General features: G+C 49.7%; 1 protein-coding gene across 1 annotated transcript in view; it reads right to left on the reverse strand.

The window, feature by feature from the left end:
• Positions 1-1,795, reverse strand: part of SMAD4 (SMAD family member 4) — a 39,397-nt gene extending 37,602 nt beyond the window's left edge. Inside the window, exon 1 of the mRNA XM_075532556.1 lies at positions 1,403-1,795. The gene's annotated coding sequence lies outside the window, so the exon portion shown is untranslated. The remainder of the gene's footprint in view (positions 1-1,402) is intronic.
• Between the last annotated feature and the right edge of the window lie 10,453 nt (positions 1,796-12,248).

Below are 12,248 nucleotides of genomic sequence, written 5' to 3' on the forward strand. Positions count from 1 at the left end.
ATAAAACAAGGGCAGCACTATCTGTGGGAACGGTATTAATAAAATTAACATTTAAAATTATTCATTTGTAAACTGAAATGCCAGGAACTCCCAGAACTTTCCAATATAGACTAAATCCTCAGCAGAAAGCGAAAAGTGACATTTCAGAACTTCATCATCTCGGCTGCAATATAATTAGTGCAGCATGGCAATCACAGTTAGGTAATCTGCAATACAAATACATATGAATGTTTTCAATCCAATTACTGTATGAGAGTATACATTTGCTTTCTCTAGTAAGACACTAAATGGCTACAATCTACAAAAAGCACTGAACCTACTTCTGAAACACAGGAATCATCAAGCTGCTACAGAGACTAAAAGGATGCTAATTCTGGTAAACGTCAAAGGTCCTAAAAATTTAGCCAAGACTAATGCATGCCTTTAGAAAATCAAGACAGGCTCCTTAAGATAATTCCCCAGATCTTGCAGTGGACGGTAATTAGTCCTCGCCTGGCAGTTTCACCTTAAAGTCCGGTGCAAAATAAAACCCGAAAGGCAGTAACAAACTAATTCCAAACGATTAGCAATAAGTGTTCACATGGGGGGATGGGGGGTGGTGGAACGGATTACGAGTTTTTTCAGGGGTGGGGGAATAACTCCTAATCTGAAACGGGTCTTTTAAAAAACGTCTCATACCCGCAAAGAAAACCGTGCAAGTGAAGTGCACACGACCCTTTCTTTGACAATCTTAGCTTGAGAAGAAATCTAACAGCAGTTGGGGCATGGGATGGAGACACCGCCCCGACACCACAGCGATCTCCCGTCCAGGGAACGGAGTCCGGGCAATGAGATAAACTGCGCCTTTTCCTTTTATTAGGAGCCTCTCTCTTTTTTTTTTTTTATTGAGGGTGGAGCGCGTTTCAAGGTGTTAAGAACGTTTGCAGCAAACCGCCATCGTCCACAATCCTCAAAAAAAGTACGTGAAGCAATCAACACCCGAACGCAAACTGAACTGGACACAACTAGGAAGCTAAAAGTGGAGGACAAAACCTTTCTCTCCCCGCCTCCCCCTTTTCCTTGTACTTTCTGGCTCACAAAGTGGAGACAAAGCCTGTACAACTTTTATTTGGAGCGAAGGTCCCTCCCGAGCCACACACTGCAGCCGGCGGCCGCCCCGGCCGGCCAAACTCCTCCAGAACAACAAAGAGTGGCGGCCGCCGCGGGAGTCCCCGTCCGAGCTGAACTCCACGCTCCGCAAACGGCCCAGGGGCTCCGGGGACCGCGGCCCCGCCGCCCCGCCGCCCCGCCCCCGCCGGGCTGGTCCCGGGGCCGCCGCGCAGCACAGCGCCCAGCCCGGAGCGAGCGGCCGCGGGCGGGGCGCGCGGGCCCGGCCCGGGAAGAGGGGGCCCCGCGCGGTTACCTGGGCTCGAGCGCTGCTGCGGGGCGTCCGCTCTCCGGCCGCTGCTCCCGCGCGGAGGCCCCGGGCCCGTCGCTCCGCCGGCGGCCCGCCGCTCCTCGGCCCCCGCCCCAGGCGTCCCGGCCAGGCCGCCCTCCCCGGCGCCGCGCCGCTGCCCGCGCGGGCCCGGCCGGCTCGAGCTCCCGGGCCGCCCCGCAGCGGGGGGCCTCTCGCGAGGGGCCGCGGCTGCCCTCGCCCGCCCTCGCCCCCCGGGCGGCCACGGAGCCGAGGGGAGGGCGGGCAGGGCCTCCCGGGGAGAGCGGCGGGCGCGAACGCGGGCTCCGCCGCCCGAGCCGCTCCGTTACCGCAGCGGCGACGACGAACAGGGCCGTGTTGTTGCTGCCAACTTGTCGGGAAGACACTGAGCATGCGCGCGCGGAGACCACATCCGGGTAATTTCAGGGTTTGGCCCTTTTCCCCCTCGGCTTGGCTTTCTCCCCGCTGCCCCCGCCTCCCGCCCCAGTGACGGGCAGGCTCGCAGTGCGCAGGCGCGCGCGGGGCGCCGGGATTCCGGCCGCGGCGGAGGACTCCGGACGGAGGACGCGGCTCCCGGGTGCAGGGCCGGCCGGCGGCGCGGAGGGCGGGGTCGTCAGGGGCTGGAGCGCCTCTGCGGAAAGGAGCCTAGCGGCGCGGGACGCGGCCTGCCACCTCGGACACTTCGGCGTGGCGTCCGCATGGATAGTGTTTATCAATAGAAATCAGGGGGAAGGAGCTTTTTTTTTGGATGGCGTCCGGAGGCACAAACTTTGGACATGGATTATAATTTGGAAATAAAGGAGCACGGCCCGCGCACTTTGCTTCCTTGCCACCAGCCCAGAGCACGCGATCCGGGGGGCTTGACCGCGCTGGGGTGCGGGACTCCGGGCTGCCTTGCTCCACCTGGAAGAGGTGGAGGCGGACTGGAGTCACACCGCCCAATGGCCAAGGAAAGTCAGCATCCTTCTGAGGTCACCCTCTTGTATTCGAACGTTTTGCCAGCAGTAAGCGTCTCTTTGTAGTTTGCAAAAGTTTCAGAACCCATTCTATTTACCCATGTACCTCTCCCCATCCCCGACCCCCAGTCAAGAAACACCCCACCCAAGCTGCTCTCCAGCCTCCCGTTCACACAGTACCCTACCTTCACCCCCACCGCACCGCACCCCTCCACTTCGCACCCGAGCCCCCGCCCCCGACCATGCTTGCACACACACCCCTCTTGCCTTCCGCCTTCTCCAGGCCAGGGCTGCGACCCGGGACCAGAAAAGCACATCGCACTGATTTCGCTGTAATTTCATCGCAGGAACCTCCGATTGACCCTTGTTGTGCTCAACAACCTCACTTCCTTCTCTGTTCTAGACACCGCGTTCATGGCAACTCCCGTTCTTCTCCCGTTCTTTTTCGTTTTTTCCCCTCAGCATCAGTTGCAAATAAATACTATATAGGAGCCCCTGGTGAAATGTGGTCAGGTGCTCAGCTGTTGGCTGAAAGGTTGGTGGTACGAATCCACATGCTGCTTCATGGAGAAATGGGCATAAGTGCAGTTTTGTCAAGATTTACAGCCTTGGAGACCAACGGGGCTGTTCTACCCTGTCCTATAGAGTAGCTGTCAGTTGATCCCCACTGATATAACTTCAAATGCCCACATTTAAGACCACATACATGTGTGGTAAATAAAAACCTGCCACCGGGCATGTGGTAGAGATGTGGCATTTGTAGGTCTTCGGCTGAGTGGTAGAGGTGTCCCAACCCTCTCCACTCTGACAAAACAGCTTTTTAAAATAATCATTTTATTAGGGGCTCTTACAATTCTTGTTACAAACTATATATCAATTGTATCTGACATATTCGTACATAGATTCCATCGTTCATTTCTAGACATTTACTTTCCATTGAGCCCTTGTAATCAGCTCCTCTTTTTTCCCCTCCCTCATCTTCCACCCTCCATGACACCCCCCCCCACAACCTTTGTGGTCCCTTGATAGATTGTAGATTGTTAATTATTTTTGAATCTCACACCAACCGCTGTCTCCTTTCCCCTCTGGTCTCTATTGTTCTTCCCCTTGGATACGGGTGTGTGGTTATGTTGCCAGCAGTAACCCCCTCCCTCCCCCCTCCCCCCTTCCCCCTACCCTTTTGGTACTCCTATTCCTGGGTTCCATGTGTTGGGAGTTTTATCCTTTGCCTACACCTATGTACATGCTCCCGTCTAGTCTAGATTGGGAAGAGACACTGAGGTTGTGATAGCAGGGGTGAGGTCGCTTCCAGGGATCAGAGGTATATTGCACCATGATTGACCCACCCCCTCCCTGCGACCCCTCTATGGGGGGATGTTCCATTGCCCATAGATGGGCTTTGGGTCTCTACTCCACACTCCCTCTATTCTCGCCAATGCATTTTTGTTTGTTTACTGTTTATTGTGAACATTCTGATGCCAGCTGACCGGTCTCGAGTAGCTGATGTGCTTCTTCCATGTGGGCTTGTTGCTTCACTGTTGGGTGGGCTGCTTGTTTAACTTTGGACAAAGCATCTTACAAGGAACTTCAGATGGTTAGATTTTGTGTTCTGTCATCAATTATCATCTTAACTGGCCCGTCTGTAAAAGCTGCTACAGCTAATCACTTGATTCTGGTTGCTGTTGTTTTTTTTAACAAGACTTACTTCTTTTTCCTCTTCTGTCGATGCACCCTTGCTGGTCCCATCTCTTCTCCCAGAACCCCTAACCCTGCAGTGACCCAGGGAACATTCCCTGTACTGCTCTCTTCTATCTGCATTCTTTTCCACGAGACTCTCATCCAGTCTCCTTGTCCCAACATCCTCTAAGGTAGAGGCTGGGTCATCTTACAGATCTCTTACTCAAGCTCCAGATCCTTATGTCCAGCAGTTATTGGACATAGCACATTTTAGAGGCCATTAATGAGCAATATTCTCTTTCAAACCTGTTCCACTCCATCCTGACAGTTGCTCAGATCAGAAACCCTGCAGCCATGTTGGACCTCTCTCTCCCCTCCACGCCCCATCTAGTCTAGAATCTGAGCACCCCTCACCACCTCCACTGAGACCCTTTGGTCTGAGCCACTGTGTGCTTACTCTGGGATGAGTGTGCTAGGCTTGTGACCTCTTTCTAGCTCGCTCTCTCTCCAGCCCCTTCTAGTTTCTTCTCTACACCAGCATGATCATCCTAAAACATCCATCAGACAACTCCAAAAACTCACTCCCATCCTGTCAGTTCTGACTCATAGCTACCCTACCAGGCAGAGTAGAACTGCTCCTGTGGGTTCCCGAGGCTGTCAATCTTTACAGGAGCAGAAAACCTCATCTTTCTCCCGCAAAGTGGCTTCATTTCACTCAGACTGAAAGCCAACATCCTACAACAGAATCCAAGGCCCTACAAGATCACCATTAGCCCTGTGACCTCATTTCTTAATAGTGCACTCTAGGATCCTGCTGCGCCAACTGCACTGACTCCTTGCCATCAATTCCAGATTCTAGAAGATACTGGCCATGTTCCTGCCTCAGGGCCTTTGCACTGTCTGTTTCTGTAAGGTTTCTTGAGTGGGTAATACCTCGATTTTTGCCTTCACACGATGGAAGAATTCACACCAATGTCTGTTTTGTAATCCAAGTGGGTTTTTATGAAGGACAGGACAAGTTTCAGGTTTGATAGTCTGAAACAGGTACAAGATATTTCTGGGAAGCGTGCCCAGCCACGTCGCTGGAGTTCACATTTGGGCCTGAGCCACCTTGTGGAAAAGAGTACCCACAAAGCCGACTGGATGGGCGGGGAGCAGGAGCACAGGAGCCCAGAACCCAAGAACCCTAGAAGCTAAAAGCATGTGGGCCCAGAGGTCGTGGGCCCCGAGTAGGCCCAGAGCAGGCCCATGTGTGCCCGAGATGGGAAGGGAGACCCTCACCCTCCCTCCAACCTGCCACTGACCAGGACAGGGTGAGAGAGCAACCTTCCTATGGGCAGGATATTTAAAGCCTCTGGCTGGGGAGGTATGGTTGATGGTATTGGTTGACTCCATTGGCTGGGTTAAGCCTAGCTGGTTGAGGTCATAAGCCTGAGCCTAAGTTTGGGCTACTCAGTTGTACCTCCCACCTGGCTTGGGGGCTTGAATCTGAGCATGCTCTATTTGGGGATCTTCAAAGGTGTCTAATGGTTGCCTGAGTTCTCTCGAACCTCCTTTATGGGGGCCTTTGCTGGCATGGAAGGGACAACACCCTTGTTCCTAAATCTAGCTACCTAACCTACCCTCTGCCAAGTACACATTTCTTCCCACACATCTTCCTGGCTAATCCCTCACCTTCGGAAGTGCAGTTTTTAAATCACAGAAAAGGCTTCAAGCCTTTTCTTGCACTAAAAAAAAAAACAAAACCCACTGCCACTGAGTCCATTCCATTACAACTCATAGCGGTCCTATGGGACAGAGTAGAACTGTCCCTATGGGTTTCCAAGATTTTAACTCTTTACAGGAGGAGAAAACCTCATCTTCCTCCCATGCAGCAGCTGGTGATTTTAAACTGTCGACCTTGTAGGTAACAGCCCACTGTATAACTGCTATACAACCAGGCTAAATAAGAACTTCATGCACCTTTTCCAACTTACCTACAAATTGCATTTAAAAGCACAATGAAGAATGCATTTCCTCTTAGTCTATGAACTGCCTGTATAAATCACTACTAAAAGGCGTTACCTAAGACTTAAATAAGTAGAAAGATATTCCATGGTTTTTTTTGTTTGTTTCTTTGTTTAATCATTTTATTAGGGGCTCATACAACTCTTATCACAATCCATGCATATACATACATCAATTGTGTAAAGCACATTTCTACATTCATTGCGCTCATCATTCTCAAAACATTTGCTCTCCTATTAAGTCCCTAGCATCAGCCCTCATTTCCCCCCCCCCCACTACCCACTCCCCCTTCCTTCATGAACCCTTGATAATTTATCAATTATTATTTTGTCATATCTTTCCCTGTCTGACATCTCCCTTCACCCACTTTTCTGTTCTCTGCCCCCAAGGTAGGAGGTCACATGTAGATCTTTGTAATTGGTTCCCCCTTTCCAACCCACCCCCCCTCTACCCTCCCGGTATCGCCACTCACACCAATGCTCCTGAGGGGATCATCTGCCCTGGATTCCCTGTGTTTCCAGTTCCTATCTGTACCAATGTACATCTTCTGGTCTAGCCATATTTGTAAGGTAGAATCAGGATCATGATAGTGGGTAGGGAGGAAGCATTTAGGAACTAGAGGAAAGTTGTAGGTTTCATCGTTGCTACATCGCACCCTGACTGGCTCATCTCCTCCCCTAGAACCCTCTGTAAGGGGATGTTATGGATCAAAAGACTTAATATTGTTAAGATGTCAAAGCAATCTATAGATTCAACACAATCCCAAAAAAAATTCCAATAGCCTTCTTTACAGAAAGACAAAAATCAATCCTTGATTTTTTTTAATGTTTTATTAGGGACTCATACAACTCTTATCACAATCCATACATACATCAATTGTGTAAAGCTCCTCTGTACGTTCGTTGCCCTCATCATTTTCAAAGCATTTGCTCTCCACTTAAGCCCTTGGCTTCAGGTCTTCTTTCCCCCCTCCCTCTCCGCTCCCCACTCCCTCATGAGCCCTTGATAATTTATAAATTATTATTTTGTCATATCTTGCCCTGTCCGATGTCTCCCTTCACTCCCTTTTCTGTTGTCCGTCCTCCAGGGAGGAGGTCACATGTAGATCCTTGTAATTGGTTCCCTCTTTCCAACCCACTCTCACTCTACCCTCCCAGTATTGCCACTCACACCCCTGGTCCTGAAGGGATCATCCGCCCTGGATTCCCTGTGCCTCCAGCTCCTATCTGCACCAGTGTACAACCTCTGGTCTATCCAGACTTGAAAGGTAGAATTCAGATCATGATAGTGGGGGGTGGGGGGAGGAAGCATTTAGGAACTAGAGGAAAGGTATATTCTTCATTGGTGCTACATTGCACCCTGACTGACTCATCTCCTCCCTTAGATCCCTCTGTAAGGGGATCTCTACTGGCCAAAAATGGGCTTTGGGTCTCTACTCTGCACTTCCCCCTTCATTCACTATGGTAAGATTTTTTTTGTTTTGATGATACCTTATACCTGATCCCTTCGACACCTCGTGATCGCACAGGCTGGTGTGCTTCTTCCATGTGGGCTTTGTTGCTTCTGAGCTAGATGGCCACTTGTTTACCTTCAAGCCTTTAAGACCCCAGACGCTATCTCTTTTGATAGCCAGGCACCATCAGCTTTTTTGCCGCATTTGCTCATGCACCCGTTTGTCCTAAGCGATTGTATCATGAAGGTGTGCACCCAATGATAGGATTTTTTGTTCTTTGATGCCTGATAACTGATCCCTTTGGCACCTCATGATCACACAGGCTGGTGTTTTCTTCCATGTGAGCTTGTTGCTTCTGAGCTAGATGGCCACTTGTTTACCTTCAAGCCTTTAGGACCTCAGATGCTATCTCTTTTGATAGCCGGGCACCATCAGCTTTCTTCACCACATTTGCTTATTCACCCGCTTTATCTTCAGAGGTTGTGTGGGGAGGGTTAGCATCATAGAATGCCAATTTAATAGAAGAAAGGATTCTTGCATTGAGGGAGTACTTGAGTGGAGGCCCAATGTCCTTCAGCCACCTTAATACTAAACCTATAAATATAGGCACATAGATCTATTTCCCCATCCTCATCTATATATTTTCATATGTACATGTCTTTATCTAGACCTCTATAAATGCCCTTTGCCTCCCAGCTCTTTCCTCTCTTTCCCTTGACTTTCCTCCTGTCCCACTATCATGCTCTGTCCCCACCTGGGTTTCAGCAATACCTCTTTGTTACATTACCTTTGATCATGCCCTACCAGGCCTGCCACACCGACCACACCATCAATTTAGATCACTTGTTGTTCCCTTGTCCCTGGGTTTGTTAATACCACTTCCTTACCCCCACCTCCTCTTATCCCATCCCCCCCACTCCCCCGGAACTGTTGGTCCTGTTGTTTTTCCTCCAGCTTGTTCATCCAGCCTATCTTATTTAGACAGACCTGCGGAGATAATAACATGCACAAAAACAAGACAGAGCAAAACCAAGCAACAATATACAACAAAACAACAACAATAAACCACTGACAAAGAAGAAAACAAAACACAGCAAGAAAGAAAAGCTTGTAGTTAGTTCAAGGATCATTTGTTGGTCTTTAGGAATGTTTTCCAGTCCAGTCTGTTGGGGCACCACGCCCTGGCCCCAAAGTCCACCTTCAGCATTCCCTGGGGACCTTGCTGCTCCACTCCTTGCTGTTCCGCTGCACTCCCCCAGTGCTTTGCCTCGGTGTAGTGGGATCAGGTCAGGCGCAATTCCCACACTGTGTCTCCGGTGCTGTCCACCACAGGGCCATGGGTCAGTGAGGGACGTCATGTCTCATAGTGGGGCTGGGCATGTGGTCCTCTCTGTGGACTGACTGCTCTAATTGGGGTCATCGTCCTCAGGGCCTAGTGGGCCAGGATGTGCTCCACTCTCTCCTCCTCCCCCTCCTTGATGTTCTATGGAATGGCAAGAGGCCCCGCATGGACCGAACAATGTTGAAAGAAAAGAACAAAGGAAGATTCACAGTTTTAACATCTGAAAACATGCCATACAGAAGTATGCTATTTCTGGAGGAGGTGCAGCCCCCTTGCCCCTTAGAAGCTAGTGAGGCTTTATCGCACATACTTTGGACATGTCATCTATCTGGAAGGGCCAGCCTCTGGGAAAGGACATCATGTTTGGTACAGTGGAGGCAGGGTCAGTGAAAAAGAGGAAGACCTTCTAGGAGCGGCATTGACAATGGGATCAAACATACCCATCATGAGGAGGGTGGAGGCCCAGGCAGTGTTTCATTCTGTTGTACAGAGGAACAGACTCAGCAGTACCTGAAAGCAACAACATAGAGATACAGTAATCAAAACAGTCTGGCACTGGTATAACAATAGACACACAGACCATGGAAATAGAATTGGGAGTCTGGAAATAAACCCACATATCCATGGTCAAGTGGGTTGTTTTTTTTTTTTAACTAAACCCATTCAAAAGGGAAAGACGAGTCTCTTCGATAAATGGTGCTGGGAAAATTGGACTTCAACAAGTAAAGAAATAAAGCAGGATGCATGCCTCACAGCGCACATGAAAACAAATTTAAAATTAAGAATTTAAGTATGCCAACTAAAGCCATAAAATCCTGAGAGGATCGGGCACAGGAGCCTGTCAGGCCTCCTTCTCAATAATAGATTATCTAACAAATGCACAAACAGCATAACACAAAAGAAATACAGTTCATAAAAACTGAGCAAGAAAGAGGAGGGCCCCCCCATGAGGGATTGACACAGTGGCTGTACTCCGTGTGGACTCAGGCACAGGAACAATTGTGAGCAGGGCCAGGTTGGGCGGTGCTTGGTTCTGTTGGGCACAGGGTCACCGGGAAGTGCTTGGTTCTGTTGAGCACAGGGTCACCGGGAAGTGCTTGGTTCTGTTGGGCACAGGGTCACCGGGCAGTGCTTGGTTCTGTTGGGCACAGGGTCACCGGGCAGTGCTTGGTTCTGTTGGGCACAGGGTCACCTGGCAGTGCTTGGTTCTGTTGGGCACAGGATCACTGGGCAGTGCTTGGTTCTGTTGGACACAGGGACACCGGGCGGTACTTGGTTCTGTTGGGCACAGGGTCACTGGGCAGTGCTTGGTTCTGTTGGGCACAGGGTCACTGGGCAGTGCTTGGTTCTGTTGAGCACAGGGTCACCGGGAAGTGCTTGGTTCTGTTGGGCACAGGGTCACTGGGCAGTGCTTGGTTCTGTTGGGCACAGGGTCACCGGGCGGTACTTGGTTCTGTTGGGCACAGGGTCACTGTGGGTTGGAACCCAGTCGGTGGCACCTGCCCACGAGATAAAGATTTAAACTTTTGTTCATCCAAAGACTATCAGAAAGTGAAACAATAAGCCACTGACTGGTAGAATATTTTCAGAAACCATTTATCTGACAAGAATCTATAAACCAAAAATATTTATAAAGCTTCAACTTCACAACAAAAAGACCAATGACCCAACTTAAAGTAGGCAAAGGACTTGAGTAGACATTCCACGGAAGAGGATGTTCAAGTGGCCACCACACCCATCAACAACACTCAGCATCACTGAAGTCCGAGAGAGGAAAATGAGAACCCCAGTGACACTATGGGTTGAATTGTGTCCCCCAAATCTGTGTTGTAAGTCCCAACCTCTCTGCTGATGGTTAAGGGGTCCGTTGGCAACTGTAGCATAAACCCTGAACTCCCAACCCCAAGATTGGTGGCTCCACCCCACTGGCTGCCGCACAGGATCAAGTTAAGGCTGTCTGCCCCATTAAAGAGGCAGGGCCCGAGCAACTAGGTCTTGGGTGACTTTGAATCATCATAGTAGTGAGGCTCTTTGGTTGGGAATGGAATGTCTTTGTTATGTTTATTGAACAAGATGAGTGTAGAATGCGTTTTAAGTCAATTCCTTTTGAGATATGAACGAGATTAAATAAGCTAAGAGGCTGAGGTGGGGGAAGAGAGATAACATGCTCCTTGAAGACACCCAGGAGCAGAGGCTCAAAGCGTCAGAGCCCCCTGCCAGAGCCAACAGAGAGAACGCCTCCCCTTCCTGGCACCACGACTTTGGACTCTAGCCTCTTAACCGGTGAGAAAATGAAACTGTTAAAGCCATCCGCTTGTATTTCTGCTGATAGCACGTAACATAACTAAACTCACTGCGGCCAGCCCGACTCATAGTGACCCTACAGGGCAGTGCAGAACTGACCCTGTGGGTTTCAAGATTTAAATCCTTACAGGAGTAGACAGCCTCATCTTTCTCCCTAGGAGCAGCTGGGAGATTCAAACTGCTGACCTTGTGGTTAGCAACTCTATGTATGCCACCAGGGCTCCTTGATGACTGACATGGTACCTGCAACAATGTGTTCAAATATAAGAACAATGTGGGGATGGTGCAGGAGCAGGGGGTGTTTTGTTCTGTTCTACTAGGGTCCCTATTAGTCAGTTCCAATGTGACAGTACCTAACAGGAACAATATAACTGAAACATCATTTCACTCCTACTAAGATAGCTAAGTCTTAATACACACACACACACACACGCGCGCGCGCGCGCGCACACAAGAAGAAAGAGAGAGAGAATGACAAAAGATGGAGAGGCTAGGTGTGAGGAAATCAGACCCTTGTCCATTGCTGGAAAGGAGTCCTGGTTGCATAATGGGTTACAAGTTTGGCTGCTGACCACAAGATCAGTCGTTTGAAACCACCAGCCTCTCTGTGGGAGTAAGATGAGGCTCTCTACTCCCATGAATTGCAGTCTCAGAGGGCAGTTGACCTTGCTCTGTAGGGTCACTATGAGTCAGCATTGACTGGATGGCAGTGAGTTTGTTTTGTTTTTTGAATTTACAACAAGGGATACCTTCTGAGGCCCAGTATGCACCACAGACACTGTAAGAAATGTGATGCCTTGCTTTGGAGGTTTAGGGTCCTGGTTTCATGGGATGCCCCAGTTAATTGGCCTAATTACATTTTCGTTGCTACTGTTCTACCTCCTAGTACATGGAGTAGTGCCCAGGGCCAGAAAAGCTTATCAAGTGGCCACCCAGGTAGAATAATTGGTATCCATTCACCTGAAAAGCAACAATATTGCTTTGAGGACTAAGGTGGGCCTGAGTCAAGCCATGGTATTTCCCATCACCTCATATGCATGTGAAAGCTGAACACCACGTTAGGAAGACCAAAGAAGAAGCTGTGCCTTTGAATTA

Source organism: Tenrec ecaudatus, chromosome 15 (assembly GCF_050624435.1).
Source record: "Tenrec ecaudatus isolate mTenEca1 chromosome 15, mTenEca1.hap1, whole genome shotgun sequence".
Lineage (NCBI taxonomy): Eukaryota > Metazoa > Chordata > Mammalia > Afrosoricida > Tenrecidae > Tenrec > Tenrec ecaudatus.